The sequence below is a fragment of the Salvelinus namaycush genome, unplaced genomic scaffold (genome assembly GCF_016432855.1).
Source record: "Salvelinus namaycush isolate Seneca unplaced genomic scaffold, SaNama_1.0 Scaffold109, whole genome shotgun sequence".
NCBI classification, from domain to species: Eukaryota; Metazoa; Chordata; class Actinopteri; order Salmoniformes; family Salmonidae; genus Salvelinus; species Salvelinus namaycush.
Window position 1 is genome coordinate 126,270 of NW_024057775.1, and position 24,851 is coordinate 151,120.

At 41.0% G+C, this 24,851-nt stretch overlaps 1 pseudogene; it reads right to left on the reverse strand.

Annotated features, from left to right (window-relative positions):
- Window positions 1-24,851, reverse strand: part of LOC120035678 — a 154,540-nt pseudogene that overhangs the window by 63,548 nt on the left and 66,141 nt on the right.

The window sequence follows — 24,851 nt, forward strand, 5'->3', positions numbered from 1 at the left end:
TTATATTTTAAAAGCCTGTTATATTAGAATAAGTGCACTTTAATATAGACCACATAGAGAATTCAATAAATACAATTTTGAAGTGCACAAAATATATGTACCAATGGCAGATTGCCCCTTAAACAACTCCTACAGAACTGAACAACATATCAAAGTGCAGAACTTCAGTAGAATGCCCCTTAAAAAAACAGTTCAACTACTGCATAGTTTGTGTCCCTGTTTTTAAGACAGTACTCACTGGTGGTAATCGGAACTTCAGTCTCCTCTTTTATTGAGATATCCTCCTCTTTTACTCGAAAAGGTTCTTCCTCTTCTTTCAATTTTACGGCATCTTCCTCCTTTTTGATTCTGAAAGCTTCTACCTCTTTTTCCACTTTGACAACCTCTTTCCCATCTTCCTCTTTCACTGTAATATCATCCTCTTGTTTCTCCATTTTCATTCTTCAAGCCTCTTTGCCTCCTTTCACCAGTTTCTTTCTCCGTCTAGATTTGTGCGTTTATGCTCCGGGAAATTAACCTAGTGCAGTATCAATGTAACACATTGCTAATTTAACAAGCAAATTACGTTTATAAATGAACCAGTAGATAGGTAAACAGAATTACGTTCGAAACACTAAGAGTAATATACACAAGAATGGTATAAAGAGTTTTAGGTTTGCTAGCAAAGCTCCGCGTGGTTAAACCAGAAGCCTTTTGTCGCTGTTGAAGAAGCCTCCTGTCCCGTCCACTAGATTATACGTCACGCAAGAAGCATCCCCTGAAAACTCGCCTTCTGCTGACTGGAGTGGGTAACGCAGTTTGGAAACAGTAGTTACTACACTTTTGTATTGTAAAGAACGTCATAATAATTTAACAATAAGCTGATATGTTTTCTCTTACGTCTTACAAATAATACCGTCCTGTGTACAGACGTAGAAGCTCAATAGTGTAATAATAATAGCGACCCTGGGTTTATAATCGCGAAAATCGACCCTGCCGCACGAGCATGCTTTTGCGGCACAGTCGATAGCGCGCCGGACCTCGGGCTAGAAGGTCGAGGGTTCGAGACCTGCTCGCTACTGTTTCATTACAATATGAATATGTAAATGTTGAATAAATACTTATATGATTAGGTAGTGTTTTAATACACATTTGCTCTGTTCATTTTTTACATTCGTTTTTATTTAGATGTGACGGTACTATTCCCTTAAAGCTACGCTCTTTAAGATACAAATCATCCTGTAAACCAGGGGTGGGCAACTCCAGTCCTCGGGGCCTGATTGATGTCACACGTTTTCTCTCTCCCTAGCAAACACAGCTGATTAATCAAACTGCATTCTAAACTGAAGATCATGAATTGTTGATTATTGGAGTCTGGTGTGTTAGCTGGGGCTGGGGCAAAACTGTGACACTAATCAGGCCCTCGAGGACTGGAATTTCCCAACCCCGCTGTAAACAATAGACCAAATGCGTCACATTCAAATAGCACTTGATTATCTGTAGTGCTTTACACTGAGTCTACAAAACATTAAGAACACCTGCTCCTTCCATGACAGAAACTGACCAGGTGAATACAGGTGAATGCTATGATCCCTTATTGATGTCACTAGTTAAATCCACTTCAATCAGTGTAGATGAAGGGGAGGAGATGGGTTAAATAAGGATTTTTAAGCCTTGAGACAAATGAGACATGGATTGTGTATGTGTATCATTCAGAGGGTGAATGGGGAAGATAAAATATTTAAGTGTCTTTGAACGGGGGATGGTAGTAGGTGCCAGGTGCACCGGTTTGTGTCAAGAACTGCAAAGTTGCTGGGGTTTTCCAGCTCAACAGTTTCCCATGTGTACTAAGAGTGGTCCACCACCCTAACAGTGACGTTTAAGATGAGGCAGAACGATTTGTTTTTTTATGAGCATGGCCTTATTTCTATTACAGCATATTAGATGACTGTCATTCATATTCCGTTCACCCTGTTCAATGAAACAGCAATAGGTTTAGGCTAATACATGATACTAGAATTTTCCCTATACCCATCATGAGGCTGCTACAACCTGCCTATGAATTAAAGTTTAGAATGTAGGTGCACACAGGTCGAGATACGTTTTTTAGGTGACAGACAGTGACACATGGACAGACAGTCGTGAAGACATCACCAACTAATTATCATGGTCCAAACACACCAAGACAGTCGTGAAGAGGGCACGACAACAAGTTTTCCACCTCGGGAGACTGAAAAGATTTGGCATGGGTCCCCAGATCCTCAAAAAGTTATACAGCTGCACCATCAAGAGCATCCTGACCGGTTGCATCACCGCATGGTATGGCAACTGCTCGGCATCTGACCGTAATGTACTACAGAGGGTAGTGAACATCACTGGGGCCAAGCTTCATGCCATCCAGGACCTATATAAAGAAAGACCCAAAAATTGTCAGTCACCCAAGTCATAGACTGTTTTCTCTGCTCCCGCACGTCAAGCGGTACCGGAGCACCAAGTCTAGAACCAAAAGGCTCCTTAACAGCTTCTACCCCCATAAGCCATAAGACTGCTGAACAATTAATCAAATGGCCACCTGGACTATTTACATTGACCCTTCATTTGTTTTGTACACTGCTGCTACTTGGTGTTTATTATCTATGAAATGTCACTTCACCCCGACCTACATGTACAAATTACCTCGACTAACCTGTACCCCCGCACATTGACTCGGTACCAGTATCCCCTGTATATAGCCTTGTTATTGTTATTTTATTGTGTTACTTTTTATTATTTTTTACTTTTGGTCATTTGCTCATTTTCTTAACTCTTCTTGAACCGTACTGTTAGTTAAGGGCTTGTAAGTAAGCAATTCACTGTAAGTTCTACATTTGTTGTATTCGGCGCATTTGACAAATAAAGTTTGATTTTATTTGACAAATTCAGGTATGTTTATGCTGTTTTTTTCTGTTTAAGAAACGTTTGTCTCTAGAGAGTTGAAAACAGCAGGTCTGGGACAGGTAGCACCTCCGGTGAACAGGTCAGGGTTCCATAGCCGCAGGCAGAACAGTTGAAACTGGAGCAGCAGCACGGCCAGCTGGACTGGGGACAGCAAGGAGTCATCATGCCAGGTAGTCCTGAGGCATGGTCCTAGGGCTCAGGTCCTCTGAGAGAGAGAAAGAAAGAAAGAGAGAAAGAGAGAGAGCATACTTAAATTCACACAGGACACCGGATAAGACAGGAGAAATACTCCAGATATAACAGACTGACCCCAGCCCCTCGACACATAAACTACTGCAGCATAAATACTGGAGGCTGAGACAGGAGGGGTCAGGAGACACTGTGGCCCCTTCCGATGATACCCCCGGACAGGGCCAAACAGGCAGGATATAACCCCACCCACTTTGCCAAAGCACAGCCCCCACACCACTAGAGGGATATCTTCAACCACCAACTTACCATCCTGAGACAAGGCCGAGTATAGCCCACAAAGATCTTCGCCATGGCACAACCCAATGGGGGGTGCCAACCCATGAATACGTCTGCACAGTATTGTCTCATCTCGTTGGCGGTTATGATATTGTTTAGTACCTTGAGCGGGGTTGAGGTGCACCCATGACCAGCTCGGAAACCGCATTGCACAGCGGAGAAGGTTCATGCTGAAAGAGCTCTGATAGGTTGGAGGATGTCCTCCGGAAGTTGTCATAATTACTGTTTAAGTCTATGGAAGCCTTGAGAACCATGAGCCTCATAGGTTTTTGTATTGAAGTCAATGTACCCAGAGGAGGACGCAAAATAGTATGTTTTATTCAATTATTTTTTTATTCAATTATTTGTTGATGTGATTATATTTAGTATAGTTTTATCCAAAAATTATAATTTATTAATGTTTTACCAATTTATTTTATTCTGAAACTCACTGAAAATCCCTTCCCACAATTATGTCATGTTGGCTCGATGTCCTTTGGGTGCAGTGGAGGCTCCTCAGAGGAGGAAGGGGAAGACCATCCTTCTCTGAGGAGTGAAGACTGCACCCAAAGGACATCCAGCCAACATGACACAATTGGGGGAAGCATTGGAGTCAACATGTGCCAGCATCCCTGTGGAAGGCTTTGGACACTTTGAAGAGTTCATGCCCCGACAAATTGAGGCTCTTCTGAGGGAAAAGGAGGAGGTTCCTAGTCCTTATTAGGATGTTTATTTCTCTCCAAATGTTTGGTATGATCAGTGTACATATATATATAAAGAAAATATTGCATGACCAAAAGCACAATTCTATTTTTGTAAAAATGAGACAAGTGTACGAGGATATGTGTGTTCTCTCAAGAACTTTAAGTAGCCTGTATTTGATGTGATATACTCCTTTCGAGACAGGATTGTGTCACGTCACAGATCTGGGGAAGTGTACCAAAACATTTCTGCAGCATTGAAGGTCCCCATCATCTTAAAAGGAAGAAGTTTGAAACCACCAAGACCCTTCCTACTGCTGGCTGCCCGGCCAAACTGAACAATCGGGGGAGAAGGGCCTTGGTCAGGGAGGTAACCAAGAACCCAATGGTCACTCTGACAGAGCTCCTCTCTGGAGATGGGAGAACCTTCCAGAAGGACAACCATCTCTGCATCACTCCACCAAGCAGGACGTTATGGTAGAGTTGCCAGACGGAAGCCACTCCTCAGTAAAAGGCACATGAAAGCCAGCTTGGAGTTTGCCAAAAGGCACCTAAAGGACTATCAGACCATGAGTAACAAAATTCTCTGGTCTGATGAATGCCACGGGTCACGTCTGGAGGAAACCTGGCACCATTCCTACGGTGAAGCATGGGGTTGGCAGCATCATGCTGTGGGGATGTTTTTCAGCGGCATGGACTGGGAGACTCTTCAGGATCGAGGGAAAAATGAACGGAGCAAAATACAGAGAGATCATTTTTGAAAACTTGCTCCAGAGCACTCAGGACCTCAGACTGGGGCAAAGGTTAACCTTCCAATAGGACAACGACCCTACGCACAAAGCCAAGACAACGCAGGAGTGGCTTTGGGAGATGTCTCTGAATGTCCTTGAGGGGCCCAGCCAAAGCCCGGATTTGAACCCGATTTAACATCTCTGGAGAGACCTGAAAATAGCTTTGTAGTGACACTCCCCATCCAACCTGACAGAGTTTGAGAGGATCTGCAGAGAAGAATGGGAGAAACATGAGGCTCCTGCTGCTGCTGTCCTCAAGGGCAAATTGACATATTTTTCACCTAGTTGTCTTTGGGATTCAAACCAGAGATCTTTCGGTTACTGGCCCAACAGTAGTAACCGCTAGGCTACCTGCAGCAGGAGCCCCATGTTGACAGGAGAGCCCACCTTTATTTTTCCCTCATTATGAACATTCATATTGGTCAACAGTCAACCTATTGTGTGTATTGAACATTCATATTGGACTGTAGCTGCTAGCTAACTGGCTACTGATCAACCTATTGTGTGTATTGAACATTCATATTGGACTGTAGCAGCACATCTAACTGGCTACCGATCAACCTATTGTGTGTATTGAACATTCATATTGGACTGTAGTAGCACAGCTAACTGGCTACCGATCAACCTATTGTGTGTATTGAACATTCATATTAGACTGTAGCAGCTAGCTAACTGGCTACTGATCAACCTATTGTGTGTATTGAACATTCATATTGGACAGCCTTACCTGTATAGTAGCACCAACACCCATCAGCCCAATCTCTTCTTGACGTCAAAGCTGCAGTGTATTGTTGGTATAGTTTTTGATGAATAATAATTCAAATTTTGTGAAAATAGAAGTGTACAATTTATATATATATATATATATATATATATATATATTTATTTAATCAACTTTAAGATACTGTTTGCCTCTATGCAGATGTAGAAGCTGAATAGGAATATACATTATCAATAAATAGTTGATTGTTCTTTTTTCACATCATATTAAGACTACTGAGCCACAACCTGTAAATGTGACCATACTATTCCTTTAAAGCCCCTCTGTCAGATATAAATCATCAGAGTGGAAAACCAACTGACATGGAAACAATGGAGCAAATGGATCACTATCAGAGTGTATTATGACATCAGATAGAACTACTCAGACATTCTAAATATCACTTGATTATCAGAGGGGTGTATTATGACATCAGATAGAACTACTCAGACATTCCAAATATCACTTGATTATCTGAGGGGTGTATTATGACATCAGATAGAACTACTCAGACTTTCCAAATCAGGCTTCATCCATATCATGAAGGTGGACATTGATCCAACCATTTCAAAAGTAATGACCGGGCTGACGGAAACAGGATATACCTGTACACTTTTATTAATGCAGATAGACAATTTGTTATTTCGTTTGACATGGTGGGGTCTTTTTGTGTCATTAAAAATGTATAAACGAGAAATGGCGGCATTAATCCTTTATGCGCAAATATTGATTTAATAACGATCATATCTTAGTTAACTTGGAGTCACGTGATGATATGTTGTGTGGTCCTCCCTCTAGGACTTGGGAAACCATGCAGTTTATTAGGCTACAGACTAAATAAGTTATGAACTTCACAGGGTGGTGAAACTGCATGTGATGAGCTTGATGCTCCTTTCCAATACATTTTGAGGGGCTTATTCTGGTGACATGATGATTGATGCTTGGCTGCCATTTGACAAATAAAATAATATCTCTCTCATCCATAATAATCTCATCATGTAGGTAGCCTACCAGCACTGTATATGTGAGCTGCTGACTACAGTGCACGGGACAAGAGCACGTTTTCTATTTTACACAAGTTTTAAAACCATCAGGGGAGTTGAAAATGTGATGGAAACCAATTTAACTTGTATTTTTCATTCAGTACATGGGAATTTAACAGCAAACGTTATTCTTCTTGTGCACTACGTCATAACGCAAAGCCTTTTATCCGCAATAAGTCTGTTTGATGCAAACATTTCTGATGGGAAAATGTGTATACCGTTTTCTGCAGATTTGAGAATATTCACATGGAAATCTGGCGCAAATTGCATGGAAACTTAGCTACTAAGGTGGATATTGATCCAACACCTGCCACGTATTCAAACCAGCCCACTGGGCACAGACGTGTTGAACATCTAGTTTCTATTTACATTTCTTTGATTCGTCAACTAAAGTGAATTCAACATGAAATCAACACAAAATGTCACCTGCCATTGGATTTAGGTTGCCAGTTCGTGAAAAATTAAAAATACCTGATGTTCATGGCTTTTTCAAAATCCAATCAGTTTCCCACATTGATCAAACATCATCACATGGATTTGTTTTGTTGAAATGACGTGGAAACAAAGTTTATTCAACCAGTGGGAGGCTTGTAAATGCCCCCAGGAAAGGAAAACAAAGAACTCTTCATTGAGACAATGATAAACAGCAATCTGTGGGAGAGTTGTGGTGGATATTATAAAATAAGGATCTGCTGGAGTCCAAGTCAAACCAAGATTCTTTATTTCTGAGCTCAGAGAGAATAACAGTTACACAGCGCAGTGTAGACAGTTTGAATTCCTGAAGCATTGGGTGATGAGCACATATCTTTATAGTTTCCTGTTCCTGGGAGGGACTTTATTCATACAAGGACACAGGTGCAGCTGGTTTGCAACGCAGGATGATACTCCCAGGAACAGGAGATTATAATAGGACAGTTTCACAAGGTTAGTCTGTGGTGGTTAATTTCTGTATTACCAAATGAGGAGAGACAAAGTTCACACACCAATCAGAGTTATACTTAAACTACATCTTTAATAATAAGATCTTTGCAATGACTTTCAACAATTCACTATTTCTAATGAACCGTTGAGAGTGGCAACACAATGGCTACTGAGATCTTTTATAGCAAAGATCCACCCCCTAGTCGACATAAACCACAGATATTAGGAACAGTTTACAAAGTGAGACTTTATAATGAGAAAGGAGTATCCCGTAGCCAGATAGCATTCGCTATAATTTATCATTCAGTTTGGTCCCTAAGACGAGGTTCTAATCTCTTTCCTGGTACTTCATAGCACAAAAACACCAACTCATCCAATTGCATAACTCAATTGTCAACTCTAGATACTCCCATCTCAAGTAAAACCCCTTCTTGACCCCACTCCTGGACAAGCTCACTGAGGGGAGTGAGCCTCTAGGTCATACACTATCCCAGGATAAGTGCAACATCAGAGAGGACATACAATGGTTCCAGACACTGCCATACACCTCCCCCCAATGCCAAAGGAGGGAGTGACTTGCGCACAGACATTGTGGAAACCAGTAATTGGTTCCCCATTAATCACACCATCCCTTCACATAGTTTAACAGATACATTCACATATGAAGACAATGTTCCCTCCTGTCCTCTTCCCTTCCTGATAGTCTGCATAGCACCAGGGATATGTAAAAGCCTGACCTCTCCCCTCTCTGGGCCCCAGGTGACTGAGCCCCAGCTGAGGGAAGAACCTGAATGAACCTTTCATTCAACCTGAATGAAACCTCCACATGATAAATAGGCCTTGCTACGAGGGTAAATCCTAATCAGATCGCTCAATAACCTAAGGCCAGTTTTAACAATCTTGGTGTGATTTTAAAACAAATGTTGTAGAGTTTCCTGGTAATTACTGATAATGTTAACATTACTTTTTTATTCATTCTGCTTTACAAGTCAGAACACAAAAAACTAAACCGTTCTTGGACACTCAAGACACAGACGTCGCTTAATTCCAATCGAGTAGGTGGTTCTAAATATATAACTTTCATAGCTGTATGATACAGAATGCGAGCTACAGTTGTGGCCAAAGGTTTTGAGAATGACACAAATATTAATTTCCACAAAGTTTGCTGCTTCAGTGTCCAGATATTTTTGTCAGATGTTACTATGAAATACTGAAGTATAATTACAAGCATTTCATAAGTGTCAAAGGCTTTTATTGGCAATGACATGAAGTTGATGCAAAGAGTCAATATTTGCAGTGTTGACCCTTCTTTTTCAAGACCTCTGCAATCCACCCTGGTGTCAATTAACTTCTGGGCCACATCCTGTGATGGCAGCCCATTCTTGCATAATCAATGCTTGGAGTTTGTCAGAATTTGTGGGTTTTTGTTTGTCCACCCGCCTCTTGAGGATTGACCACAAGTTCTCAATGGGATTAAGGTCTGGGGAGATTCCTGGCCCTGGACCCAAAATATTGATGTTTTGTTCCCCGAGCCACTTATCACGTTTGCCTTATGGCAAGGTGCTCCTTCATGCTGGAAAAGCAATTGTTCGTCACCGAACTGTTCCTGGATGGTTGGGAGAAGTTGCTCTCGGAGGATGTGTTGGTAGCATTCCTTATTCATGGCTGTGTTCTTAGGCAACATTCTGAGTGACCCCACACCCTTGGCTGAAAAGCAACCCCACACATGAATGGTCTCAGGATGCTTTACCGTTGGCATGACACAGGACTGATGGAAGCGCTCACCTTGTCTTCTCCGGACAAGCTTTTTTCCAGATGCCCCAAACATTTGAAAATGGGATTCATCAGAGAAAATGACTTTACCCCAGTCCTCAGCAGTCCAATCCCTGTACCTTTTGCAGAATATCAGTCTGTGTGCAGATGCACTCACACCTGCCTGCTGCTATTCCTGAGCAAGCTCTGTATTGGTGGTTCCCCGATCCCGCAGCTGAATCAACTTTAGGAGACGGTCCTGGCGCTTGCTGGACTTTCTTGGGTGCCCTGAAGCCTTCTTCACAACAATTGAACCGCTCTCCTTGAAGTTATCGATGATCCGATAAAGGGTTGATTTAGGTGCAATCTTACTGGCAGCAATATCCTTGCCTGTGAAGCCTTTTTTGTGCAAAGCAATGATGACGGCACGTGTTTCCTTGCAGGTAACCATGGGTGACAGAGGAAGAACAATGATTCCAAGCACCACCCTCCTTTTGAAGCTTCCAGTTTTGGGGGGGGATTCAGTTCATTTGCATGGCAAAGAGGGACTTTGCAATTAATTACAATTCATCTGATCACTCTTCATAACATTCTGGAGTATATGCAAATTGCCATCATACAAACTGAGGCAGCAGACTGAAAATTCACATTTGTGTCATTCTCAAAACTTTTGGCCACAACTGTACACACTTCCTTAAACATAAAATAAGTAAATAAGAAATTTTAAGTGGAAGTCCAAAACTTGTTTTTACGTCGAAGACACAAAGCACATCAGTAAAATCTCCCCGTTGTCGAAAGGGTTCGACACATGCTGTTTAAATGGCCCAATTTCTTACTTAGACGTTCACAGATTTTCAACATTTTGACTATCGCTGATGTCATATTTTGGGTAAAGTTAAAAATAAAGTGAAATATTTGGGAAGATGTTCCTAAAACTGAGAGTAACTACAATAAACAGAAATCTAAACGCAACATGTAAAGTGTTGGATGTTTCATGAGCTGAAAAAAAAGATTGCAAATTTTTTTACATCCCTGTTAGTTAACATTTATTCTTTGCCAAGATAATCCATCCACCTGACAGGTGTGGCATATCAAGCTGATTAAAACCTCTTGACACTAGGGGGGCGCCATTTCGACCATGTACAAATTCGTTCCCAAATGAAACTCCCTCGTACTCAATTCTTGCTCGTACAATATGCATATTAGTATTACTATTGGATAGAAAACACTCTCTAGTTTCTAAAACCGTTTGAATTATTTCTCTGAGTGAAACAGAACTCATTCTGCAGCACATTTCCTGTCAGGGAGTGAGATTTCAGAAATCGAGGTCCCTGTTCTGAGGTCAGTTTATAAGTCCCCATGTAAGCCATCGGGCTACATGCACTGCATACGTCTTCCTCTAGATGTCAGTAAGCGGTGAGAATTTGAATGGAGTGGATTGCGCAATCTGGGACCCTATATAAGACCGTGGAACGGAAGTACCGTCCTTTTCAACGGTGCGCCTGGCGCAAGAAGACATCACAATGGCGTCCTGCAAACACTTTCGTTTTAGTAGTTCTATATCTCCGGTCATGTTTTTATTCGTTATAGGTGTTAAAGACATCATAAGGTAGTTAATTTAAACCGACTTATAGCAGTTTATTGCGATTTTCCTGGATTTCTTTGTGATGCGCTTTCACGAGTTGGACACCTCTCCAGTGGGTGGCTAACATTAGCGGCTATTTCGACAGGACAAGAGGACATCTTTCAACCCAAAGACGATTGTTCTGGAGAAAGGACACCTTGCCCAAGATTCTGATGGAAGCTCAGCTAATAGTAAGCAGTCTATATGCTGTTAATTCGTACTTATGTTGACAAATGTAAAATAATAATTCCGCCATGAATTATGGGGCGGTCTCACTTTAGCGCACGCTGTATTGCGAAAGTAACGTTAATTTTAAAAATCTAACACAGCGATTGCATTAACTTCTTATGGCTGCAAGGCAAAGTGTTGAGTAGCCAGTGAAATCGTGCCCATTTCAAACGGCCTCCTACTCAAATCTTGCTCGTACAATATGAATATTATTATTCTTTTTGGATAGAAAACACTTTCTAGTTTCTAAAAGAGTTGGAATTATTTCTCTGAGTGAAACAGAAGTCCTTCTGCAGCACTTTTCCTGACCAGGAAGTAAAATGTTAGAAATCGATGCTCTTTTCAATTTGATGCCTATACATGGTCTTAACACTTAGGAGTCTGCTGACAATCTATACGCCTTCCTATTGGTGTAAAGAGGATGTCAGAGAAGAAATTTTTCTGCTCATCTTGATCTGTGGTGGAAAAAAACCTATTTCTTTGTCCTGACCGTCCACTTCCGGTACTCTGGAGGAAGTGGGATGGACTTCTGTTTTGCTGCCGTAACGAACGGCTAACGTCTCCGGCTCGATTTTTTTTTGCTACATGTGACCATATCATCGTAATGTATGTTTTTTCAATATAGTTTAATCAGATTATTGAAACTTTATTCGGGAGTTTTGCCGTGTTCCGTCCTCTGACTGTGTTTACGTTGGAGAAATTTATGCCACTACGCTAGTGCCAATGCTAATTGAAGAGGGACATTTGCCATTCTGAATCGAAACAACGACTCATCTGGACAGAGTACACGTTCTTCAACATTCTGATGAAAGATCAGCAAAAGTAAGACCCATTTTATGATGTTATTTCATATATCTGTCGTGCATGTGAATTGGCCGTGGGCACCCAATTATTTCTGTCTATTGTAGCTACGCTAATATAGCGATACATTTTGTTTGCGCTGTAAAACATTTAATAAATCGGAAATATTGTTTGGAATCACAAGATGCCTGTCTTTCAATTGCTGCAGACTATGTATTTTTCAGAAATGTTTTATGATGAGTAATTAGCTATTTGACGTTGGTGTCTGTAAATATTATGGCTGCTTTCGGTGCAATTTCGGATTGTAGCTGAAATGTAAACTATGGTTTATACATGAAATATGCAAATTTTTCGAACAAAACATATGCTATACAATAAATATGTTATCAGACTGTCATCTGATGAATTTGTTTCTTGGTTAGTGGCTATTTATATCTTTATTTGGTCGAATTTGTGATAGCACCTGATGGAGTAAGAAACTGATGGAGTTAGAAAAAGTTGTGTCTTTTGCTAACGTGGTTAGCTAATAGATTTACATATTTTGTCTTCCCTGTAAAACATTTTAAAAATCGGACATGTTGGCTTGATTCACAAGATGTGCACCTTTCATCTGGTGTCTTGGACTTGTTAATGTGTGAAAGTTAAATATTTAAAAAAAATAGATTTTGAATTTCGCGCCGTGCACTTTGAGCTGGATGTTGTCATAAGTGTACCGGTGTCGGGCTGCCCCCGTAAAAGGTTAAGAACTAATTTATCTTTCATTTGCTGTCCAACTTGTATTTTTTAGTCAAGTTTATGAATAGTTTTTGATTAGAATAGGTGCCTCTCCAAGATGGCGCCGGACAGATTGCTAGAAGTTTTGGCCACTAATCACATTGTATAACCACGATTTGTGCCGCTAAATATGCACATTTTCGAACAAACTCTATATGCATTGTGTAATATGATGTTACAGGACTGTCATCTGAAGAATTCTGAGAAGGTTAGTGAAAAAATTTATATCTTTTGGTGGTTTATACGTTATCGCTATGTTTGGCTTGAATCAATGCTGTTGTGATGTTTGCTATTGTGGTAAGCTAATATAACGCTATATTGTGTTTTCGCTGTAAAACACTTAGAAAATCTGAAATATTGTCTGGATTCACAAGATCTGTGTCTTTCAATTGCTGTACGCTGTGTATTTTTAAGAAATGTTTTATGATGAGTAATTAGGTAATACACGTTGCTCTCTGTAGTTATTCTAGTCGCTTTGGTGAGAGTTGTGATGGTGGCTGCAATGGTAAACTATGATTTATACCTGAAATATGCACATTTTTCTAACAAAACATATGCTATACAATAAATATGTTATCAGACTGTCATCTGATGAAGTTGTTTCTTGGTTAGTGGCTATTTATATCTTTATTTGGTCGAATTTGTGATAGCTACTGATGGAGTAAAAAACTGGTGGAGTAAAAAAAGTGGTGTCTTTTGCTAACGTGTTTAGCTAATAGATTTACATATTGTGTCTTCCCTGTAAAACATTTTAAAAATCAGAAATGATGGCTGGATTCACAAGATGTGTATCTTTCATCTGGTGTCTTGGACTTGTGATTTAATGATATTTAGATGCTAGTATTTACTTGTGACGCTATGCTAGGCTATGCTAGTCAGCTTTTTACTGATGGGGGTGCTCCCGGATCCGGGTTTGGGAGGAATTAGAGGTTAAACAGCATGATCATTACACAGGTGCACCTTGTGCTGGGGAGAATAAAGGCCTCTAAAATTTGCAGTTCTGTCACACAACACAATGCCACAGATGTCTCAAGTTTTGAGGGAGCGTGCAATTGGCATGCTGACTGCAGGAATATCCACTGGAGCTGTTACCAGATAATTGAATGTTAAATTCTCTACCAGAAGTCAGAGAATTTCAACGTCATTTTAGAGAATTTGGCAGTACATCCAACTGGCCTCACAACCACAGAACACATGTAACGACGCCAGCCCAGGACCTCCACATCGTCTGAGACCAGCCACCCGAGTTGTATTTCTCTTTCTAATGAAGCCCTTTTGTGGGGAAAAACTAATTCTGATTGGCTGGTTCTGGCTCCGCAATGGGTGGGCGCATGCCCTCCAGGGCCCACCAATGGCTGCGCCCCTGCCCAGTTATGTAAAGTCCATAGATTAGGGCCTCATTTATTTATTTACAATCACTTACTCATATAAACTGTAAATCGTTGTTTATATTTTGGTTCAGTATACACACACACAGTGCATTCGTTAAAAACTTCTCTAGGATAGGGGTCAGCATTTTCACGTTTGGATGAAAAGCATATCCAAATTCAACTGCCAGCTACTCATCCCCAGAAGATAAGATGTGCATATTATTAGTTGATTTGGATGGAAAACACTCTGAAGTTTCTAAAACTGTTTGAATCATGTCTGTGAGTATAACAGAACTTATTGAGCAGGCGAAACCCAGAGGACAAACCATTCAGATTTTTTTCTTTTGAGGTCACTCTTTTCAATTATTTTTCATTGGGAATCCAGATTTCTAAGGGACTTTCTTGCAGTTCCTACCGCTTCCAATGGATGTCAACAGTCTTTAGAAATTGGTTGAGGTTTTTCCTTTGTGTAATGAAGAAGTACGGCCATCCAGAACGAGGGCAACTTGAAGAGTACTGTTAGATAGAGGCGCGTGACCAGAAAGCTAGCTACAGTTTGTTTTCCTCCTGTATTGAACACAGATCAGCCCGTCTTCAATTTTATCGATTATTTACGTTAAAAATACCTAAAGTTGTATTACAAAAGTAGTTTGAAATGTTTTGGCAAAGTTTACAGGTAACTTTTGAGATACTTTGTAGTCACGTTGCGCAAGTTGGAACCGGTGTTTTTATGGATCAAACGTGCCAAATAAATGGACCTTTTGGATATATATCGACGGAATTAATCGAACAAAAGGACCATTTGTGATGTTTATGGGACATATTGGAGTGCCAACAAAAGAAGCTCGTCAAAGGCAAGGCATGAATTATATTTCTATTTCTGCGTTTTGTGTCGCGCCTGCAGGGTTGAAATATGCTTCTCTCTCTTTGTTTACTATGGTGCTATCCTCAGATAATAGCATCGTTTGCTTTCGCCGAAAAGCGTATTTGAAATCTGACATGTTGGCTGGATTCACAACAAGTGTAGCTTTAATTTGCTATATTGCATGTGTGATTTAATGAAAGTTTGATATTTATAGTATTTTAGTTGAATTTGGCACTCTGCATTTTTACTGGCTTTTGGCCAGGTGGGAGGCTAGCGTCCCACATATCCCAGAGAGGTTTTAAGTATTCAGACCCCATCCCCTTTTCCAAATGTTGTTACATTTCAGCATTATTCTAAAATTGATTCAATTGTTTTCCCCCCCTCGTCAATCTAAATTCAGCAAAAAAGAGAAACGTCCTCTCACTGTCAACTGCTTTTATTTTCAGCAAACTTAACATGTGTAAATATTTGTTGGAACATAACAAGATTCAATAACAGACATAAACTGAACAAGTTCCACAGACATGAGACTAACTGAAATTGAATAATGTGTCCCTGAACAAAGTGGGGGGTTCAAAATCAAAAGTAAGTCAGTATCTGGTGTGGCCACCAGCTGCATTAAAGGAGGACTGTAGCATCTAATGATGAAACATGGAGTCTTAAAGGAGGCCTGTAGCTTCTAATGATGAATTACTATGGAGTCTGATGCTTTAAAGGAAAAGTTTACTCAAAATCCAGAAACTCATAAGTGATTCCATACATTGAAACTAGTCCAGTGGAGTTTGCCCTCTCCCTCTCCCTGTAGTGCTGTACTGAAACAACTGAAAAACGTGACTCGTGACGCTGCTGGATGCGGGCCTCGCCCTGCTGCTTTGCCAGTTAATTTGTTATTTTATTACAGCTATGGCCTTTGTCTTTCACCTGGAGTTGTTCATTTATGTCTGAGAAAAAAACACTTTTCAACATAAAACATATACAAAATAAACTCAGCAAAAAAAATTACAGGTCTTTTTCAGGACCCTGTCTATCAAAGAATATTCGTAAAAATCCAAATAACGTCACAGATCTTCATTGTAAAGGGTTGAAACACTGTTTCCCATGCTTGTTCAATGAACCATGAACAATTAATGAACATGCACCTGTGGAATGGTTGTTAAGACACAAACAGCTTACAGACGATAGGCTATTAATAACTTCTTGTCAATAGGGGGGCGCTGTTTTCACGTTGGAAAAAATCGTTCCCAAATTAAACGGCCTCGTACTCTGTTCTAGATTATACAATATGCATATTATTATTACTATTGGATAGAAAACACTCAGAAGTTTCTAAAACGGTTTGAATTATGTCTGTGAGTAAAACAGAACTCATTTGGCAGCAAACTTCCGTACAGGAAGTGAAAAATCTGAAAACGAGACTGTTTCAGGGCCTGCTTTTATTTATCGATATGTATGCACTTCATACGCCTTCCACTAGATGTCAACAGGCAGTGGAAGGTTGAATGGGGTGTCTAGCTTGATCTGAGACCGAATGAGAGCTTTTGGAGTGACAGGTCCAGTATTTTGTCACATTTCGACGGCGCGCGGGGGATCTCGACATTGTCTTCTCAGTTCCTATGCTTCCTGGCTGATGTTTTGGTCACTTTTGAATGCTGGCGGTGCTCTCACTCTAGTGGTAGCATGAGACGGAGTCTACAACCCACACAAGTGGCTCAGGTAGTGCAGCTCATCCAGGATGGCACATCAATGCGAGCTGTGGCAAGAAGGTTTGCTGTGTCTGTCAGCGTAGTGTCCAGAGCACGGCCTTCTCCACGTCTCCTGATGTACTGGCCTGTCTCCTGGTAGCGCCTGCATGCTCGGCCTTCTCCACGTCTCCTGATGTACTGGCCTCCCGGGTGGCGCAGTGGTCTAGGGCACTGCATCGCAGTGCTAGCTGCGCCACCAGAGTCTCTGGGTTCGCGCCCAGGCTGGGCTGGGTTCGCGCCCAGGCTCTGTCGCAGCCGGCCGCAACCGGGAGGTCCGTGGGGCGACGCACAATTGGCATAGCGTCGTCCGGGTTAGGGAGGGTTTGGCCGGTAGGGATATCCTTGTCTCAGTATGTAAAAATGTAATAAAAATGTATGCACTCTACTGTAAGTCGCTCTGGATAAGAGCGTCTGCTAAATGACTAAAATGTAAATGTAAAAAATGTAAAACCTGAACAAGGTTGACGGCACTGGTTACAGTTTGAAGCTTTCTCTTGAGTGGGCAGCCTGATCACAGCTTTCCTCCAGTATTAGTTAATTAATTAACAGTGTCTTGAGTTTAGTTTGCCTGTTCAACAGTCTTGTAAAGATAGGGGGGTTGACTGGGACAGGCAATGTAACATCCATGTTTTAAGGAAAAGTTTTTGTAAAACAAGCATCTTACATTGGATCATCTTTTAACTTTCTCTCTAAAGCTAACTTTCATCAAGGTTTTATATGGTCTATTGGTTTCTCTCTTTTCATTGGCAGAATCCTTTTTCAGTGTTATGATATTCATAACATCCATATCCACCAGTCCATCTTCATGTCAACTAACACAACTCTGCTGGTTGTCCTGGTAACAGATACCAGTGGGCAGATCTATTGTATTTGTTCAAACTAAACTACAGCACTTACTTTGATGTGTCAAATCTGATCCTTTCTTCTCTTCTCCTCCTCTCACAGTTCCACTCAGCCCCGTTGTTTTCCTGCAGTCCACCAGCTGCACAGACAACCTCTTCATACCCAGCAGTACGGTGCTACCGGGAGAGGCATGACACGGGGACTCCGGGAGGGAGGAAGGGCTAGCGTTGTCCTGGTAACCATAAAGAGGGGACACAGACACATATCATTATGGATGCTGATGTCATTGTTGTCATGAAGTGCTTTACAGAAACCCAGCCCAGACCCCGATAGAGCAAACTGTATGCTAGAACAAACCAAGCTGTACCATCTGGTGTTCTGATCTGGAGAGATTCTTCTCTGACTCGTCAGCATCAGGATGTTGATGAGGCTCCCCAAAGCATCCACGATAGTCACGTCTCTCTCCTGTGTGAACGAGAACAGCAAACAGACGTAAACTTATGACCATCTATTACAATCAAGAGGCATGAATATGTCTAAAATTGCCTTTTTCATCATGATTTTGTCAAATATTGTTTGTGTTGCAAATGTATAGGGTCAATTCCAATTCTCTCCACTGGGATTCTCTGCCTCTAATACAGGGGCTAAGTCACTGGCTTACTGGTGCTCTTTCATGCCGTCCCTAGGAGGGGTGCGTCACTTGAGTGGGTTGAGTCACTGACGTGATCTTCCTGTCTGGGTTGGCGCCCCCCCTTGGGTTGTGCCGTGGCGTAGATCTTTGTGGGCTATACTCGGCCTTGTCTCAGGATGGTAAGTTGGGGGTTGAAGATATCCCTCTAGTGGTGTGGGGGCTGTGCCTTGGCAAAGTGGGTGGGGTTATATCCTTCCTGTTTGGCCCTGTCCGGGGGTATCATCGGATGGGGCCACAGTGTCTCCTAACCCCTCCATTCTAAGCCTCCAGTATTTATGCTGCTCTCTAATTATCTCTTTCTTTCTCTCTCTCGGAGGACCTGAGCCCTAGGACCATGCCTCAGGACGACCTGACATGATGACTCCTTGCTGTCCCCAGTCCACCTGGCCGTGCTGCTGCTCCAGTTTCAACTGTTCTGCCTGCGGCTATGGAACCCTGACCTGTTCACCGGACGTGCTACCTGTCCCAGACCTGCTGTTTTCAACTCTCTAGAGACAGCAGGAGCGGTAGAGATACTCTTAATGATCGGCTATGAAAAGCCAACTGACATTTACTCCTGAGGTGCTGCACCCTCGACAACTACTGTGATTATTATTTGACCATGCTGGCCATTTATGAACATTTGAACATCTTGGCCATGTTCTGTTATAATCTCCACCCGGCACAGCCAGAAGAGGACTGGCCCCCCCTCATAGCCTGGTTCCTCTCTAGGTTTCTTCCTAGGTTTTGGCCTTTCTAGGGAGTTTTTCCTAGCCACCGTGCTTCTACACCTGCATTGCTTGCTGTTTGGGGTTATAGGCTGGGTTTCTGTACAGCACTTTGAGATATCAGCTGATGTATGAAGGGCTATTTAAATACATTTGATTTGAATGCCCCGTTAAAACAATACATTAAATCAAGAACTTCATAGTGCCCCTGTTTTTAAGACAGTACTCACTGTTTGTAATCCGATCTTCAGCCTCCTCCTTTTTCACTCCCAAAACGTCTTCCTCTTCTTTCACTATATTCTCTTCTTTCAATGTTATGGCATCTTCCTCCTTTTTGATTCTGAAAGCTTCTACCTCCTCCTCTTCCACTCTGACAACCTCTTTCCCATATTCCTCTTTCACTGTAATATCATACACTTCTTCTTTCAATGTGATTGCCTCCTCTTCCTCCTTTTTCATCCTGAAAGCTTCTTCCTCTCCTTTCATCAGAGCTTCTTTCTCCGTCGAGCTTAGTGAACTCATGCTCCGGTCGATTAGCCTAGTGCGTTATCAATTTACCACATTTGCTAATTTAACAAGCAAATTACGTTTAAATGAACTAGTAGACAAGTAAACAGAATTATATTCAAAACACTAAGAGTAAAATACACAAGATTGGTCTAAAGCGCTTCAATGTTTCGGTTTTAGGTTCGCTAGCAAATCACCACGTTGGTTGAATCAGAAGCCTTTTGTCGCTGTTGAAGAAGCCTCCAGTTCCGTCCACTAGATTATACGTCACGCAAGCAGCATCACCTGAAAGACTCAAATCGCCATCTGCTGACTGGAGTGGGTAACGCAGATTGGAAAAATATTAATTACAATGTTTATTCTTGCAAGCAATGTCATGAGAGGTAATAAAAAATAAAAAATAAACAGATGTTATGTTTTCTCTTACTTCTTACAACCAATACTTTACTCCAGGGCTGACCTGCCCATTAGGTAGGATTAGGTGACAGATTAAAGAGTTTTCATTTTTATGTCATAGTTGTTCTGAACCCACTGCCTGCAAGTCGTCTAAATTAGCCTAAGTGATTTGTATTTTCCTTCAACTTTCTGAAGAGGAAAAAGCACTGAAATGCCCCTGTCTGAGTGCATTTGTCTACCACTATGTTTAGCTGTTGGGCGATTATGCTAATGACAACCATCTTCTGGTTGATGGAAAAGCTTTCCCAAAAACCTTGTCATTTAAATGTTCACTACAAAGTAGTCTATGCCTACCTGGCAGAATGATATCATGATTATTTGCATCAATCCAGTTGTGATTTGTTCAGCAGACTCTGCAATCACATGTGTGCTACAGAGACACCACTAACCAAGCAAGGCTCTTGCTGGTGCCACTTGAATTAAAGAAAAATGAACATTTCTTAGATTTTTCTCAGACTTCAAAAGTGGTCTCCTGATGTGGTTTAAGTATTGTTGAGTACTTAGAACATCCAATGTTGTTGTTTTTCTATTAACAGTGTGATTTAGAGAGAAAACAGAAAAACAGGGACAAATCAGAAACCTGGAAACACTAAACGGAGAAAATGGAATTAGGTTAAAAAAAGAAAAGACAACGGATTTGATAGGGCCCTAAATATTCTAGACATTTTCTCTCATTACTGGATTATCTAGGGAAAGTGTAGAGTAACAGCTGTATCCTGACGTGACCTTTAACCTCCCTGCTCCTCAATACTTCTTCCACTGGATCACAGCTTCAGCCAAGTAGGATACATGATAGTGGCAACACATGGAGCTGGGTTGGATATTGTCATGGTAGGATATATAATAGTGGCAACACATGGAGTAGGGTTGGATATAGTCATGGTAGGATACATGATAGTGGAAATACATGGAGTAGGGTTGGATATAGTAATGGTAGGATACATGATAGTGGCAACACATGGAGTAGGGTTGGATATAGTCATGGTAGGATACATGATAGTGGCAACACATGGAGCTGGGTTGGATATAGTCATGGTAGGATACATGATAGTGGCAACACATGGAGCTGGGTTGGATATAGTCATGGTAGGATACATGATAGTGGCAACACATGGAGCTGGGTTGAATATAGTCATGGTAGGATACATTGAGCGGCAAGATGTTCTTTACCATTCGGCCATCAGATTTGCCACCAATGCTCCTTATAGGACACCTCACTGCACTCTATACTCCTCTGTAAACTGGTTATCTCTGTATACCAGTCGCAAGACCCACTGGTTTAATGCTTATTTATAAAACCCTCTTAGGCCTCACTCACCCCTATCTAAGATATCTACTGCAGCCCTCATCCTCCACATACAACACTCGTTCTGCCAGTCACATTCTGTTAAAGGTCCCCAAAGCACACACATCCCTGGGTCGCTCCTCTTTTCAGTTCGCTGCAGCTACCGACGGGAACAAGTTGCAAAAAAACACTCAAACTGGACAGTTTTATCTCCATCGCTTCATTCAAAGACTCAATCATGGACACTTTTACTGACAGTTGTGGCTGCTTCGCGTGATGTATTGTTTTCTCTACCTTCTTGCCTTTGTGCTCTTGTCTGTGCCCAATAATGTTTGTACCATGTTGTGCTGCTGCCATGTTGTGTTGCTACCATGTTGTTGTTATGTGGTGTTGCTGCCATGTTGTGTTGCTACCATGTTGGTGTCATGTGGTGTTGCAACCATGTTGTGTTGCAGCCATGTTGTGTTGCTACCATGTTGTTGTTATGTTGTGTTGCTACCATGTTGTTGTCATGTGGTGTTGCTACCATGTTGTGCTGCTGCCATGTTGTGTTGCTACCATGTTGTTGTTATGTGGGGTTTCTACCATGTTGTTGTCACGTGGTGTTTCTACATGTAATAATAACAACATGTGTGATTTATATAAAGTTCTTTAGTAATAAAACATTAGTGACATAATTTAGTATTTAATATGACATAGTAAACTTTAATAATTGTAATATGTATGTTTAAATGACTGTACTAAAGTTTTTGAATAAAATAAAAGGTTTGAAATAAAATGTAATTTACCTTCAAAGAATTTAAATCTCTCTCTCTTTCTCTCCCTCTGTCTCTCCTTGGCTGGGAATGTTAAGGGTCAAGAAGTTGTGAATCTAGGGGGACTCTTACACACAGGGGAACTAAATGTACACAAAATAACTAACAACCTGGACCCCCAGGTGTCTTTAAAACATATGTTTTACTAACGACCTAAACAGATCACTTTTACCCTTTCAAAAATAGTTATAGGGGAGATGTCCAGGGGATGTCTCTGTCTTTGAAAGGGTCATTGTAATATTAAGATGTCCCCTTTACTGATGACCTAAACAGATACATCTTACCTCCCATAAAAGAGTGTCCGAGGGATGTCTCAGTCAACCCCACCAAAAATGCCCCAGAGGCCTCACACCATCCTCTTCGAAAGGTTCATTGTACTCTTTAACTATGCTTCCTTTACTGACGACCTAAACAGATCACTTTTACCCTTTAAAAAATATTTGTCAGTTATCCAGATTTAATGGTCAAGAGATTGTGAACCTAGAGGGGCCCTTGAACACATGTTGTGTTGAGGTACACATATGTTTTCTGTTTATGAAGGAATAAATTATTGGCAGGATATAGACCACAAAACAACAAAAAAAGATAACTGTATTCTTAACGATGTGCCCTTTACTAATGACTTAAACAGATAATTTTACTCCATGAATAACCTTTTACTGCAGGGGGCTAAATCAGGGGCCTTCAATGCTGCAGAAATGTTTTGGTACCCTTCCCCAGATCTGTGCCTCAACACAATCCTGTCTCGGAGCTGTACGGACAGTTCCTTCAACCTCATGGCTAGGTTTTTGCTTTGATCTGCACTTTCAACTGTCGGACCTTATATAGACAGGTGTGTGTCTTTCCAAATCATGTCCAATCAATTGAATTTACCACAGGTGGACTCCATTCTAGTTGTAGAAACATCTCAAGGATGATCAATGGAAACAGGATGCACCTGAGCTCAATTATGAGTCTCATATAGCAAAGGGTCTGAATACTTATGTAAATCATTTTTTTGTGTTTAAAACATTTGCAAAAATGTATAAAAACCTTGTTTTCGCTTTGTCATTATGGGGTATTGTGTGCAGATTGCTGAGGAAATTGTTTAATTTAATACATTTTTTAATAAGGCTGTAACATAACAAAATGGGAAAAAGTCAAGGGGTCTGAATACTTTCCAAAGAAACTGTAAGTGATTGAGGAGAAAGCATAATTGCTATATTCTAATTAAAATCATTGACCCATAAGGGAACATATGACCAAAGCAATGCGTGACCCATACAGAATTTAAAAAATATTAATCTCAATGAGAAATATAATTAAATAAACAAACGTTTGCATAACCAAAGACATGAAATCTGGCGCTAACATTGTATTTAGCTAGGATTTCATATGGCCAGGAAGGTTACTGAGAATAACAATAGACAATAGTTATTGTTGCTAGTTTAGGGATGAAGATAGTGAAGGTTCATCAATGTAAAGATGTTTTTAATTTGACGTGGAAACAACGTTTATTCAACCAGTGGGAGGCTTGTAAATGACCCCAGGAAAGTGGAATGAGGAAGTCTTCATTGAGACAATGATAAACAGCAATCCGTGGGAGAGTTGTGGTGGATATTATAAAATAAGGATCTGCTGGAGTCCAAGTCAAACCAAGATTCTTTATTTCTGAGCTCAGAGAGAATAACAGAGTTTGGTATTTTATTAGGATCCCCATTAGCTGTTGCAAAAGCAGCAGCTACTCTTCCTGGGGTCCACACAAAACATGACACATAATACAGCACATCAATAGACGAGAACAGCTCAAGGACAGAACTACATACATTTTGTAAAAGGCACACGTAGCCTACATATCAATGCATACACACAAACTACCTCGGTCAAATAGGGGAGAGGGGTTGTGCCGTGAGGTGTTGCTTGATCTGTTTTTTGAAACCAGGTTTGCTGTTTATTTGAGCAATATGAGATGGAAGGAAGTTCCATGCAATAAGGGCCCTATATAATACTGTACGCTTTCTTGAATTTGTTCTGGAAACTTGGGGACTGTGAAAAGACCCCCGGTGGCATGTCTGGTGGGATAAGTGTGTGTGTCAGAGCTGTGTGTAAGTTGACTTGTAAGAACTTTGATGATATCTGTACATTATAGGAACACCTGTGATGACAAAAGTACAATGATTCATGTGTTGCTTTAGCTTGAGATTAAGAATCAGTGGTTGACACCTTGCAAGTGCATGAAAAGGTCAACTGTACAAAGTCAGATGTCTGTGTGTAGAAACTATATTTTAGGTAACAGATGGATAAAGGGAACTAAGAGTTCCTGTTGATACTATGTTCCAGTCTTACTTCCAGTCTGACATGATAACAATAAGGGGAAGAGTGATTGGGAAACTAACTGCCAATAACGCAATAAGCTGAACTCCGCCTAGCAGAGACATCTTTGTATTAGCAACTATTAATTATGAGCTTATATGGTATTAAAGTAAAGGGACATCACCCTGGGCGGGGTGATCCTCAGTAGGGGATAAAAAGGGAAAACACCATCTTTTGAACTGAGTGTTGCTTGCAAATTGCTGTAAGTGTAAACTCCGGGTTGCAATCCTTATTAAACAAACTAACCTCTGATCAAATAAGTTTTCCTGTGGTCTCTTGTGTGAACATAGGGCAGAATTCCCTTACCGACTACACAAACAATTTGGGATTTTCAACACATTCATGTTTCTTATAAAAAGAAGAAGTGATGCACTCAGTCTCTCCTCAACTCTTAGCCAAG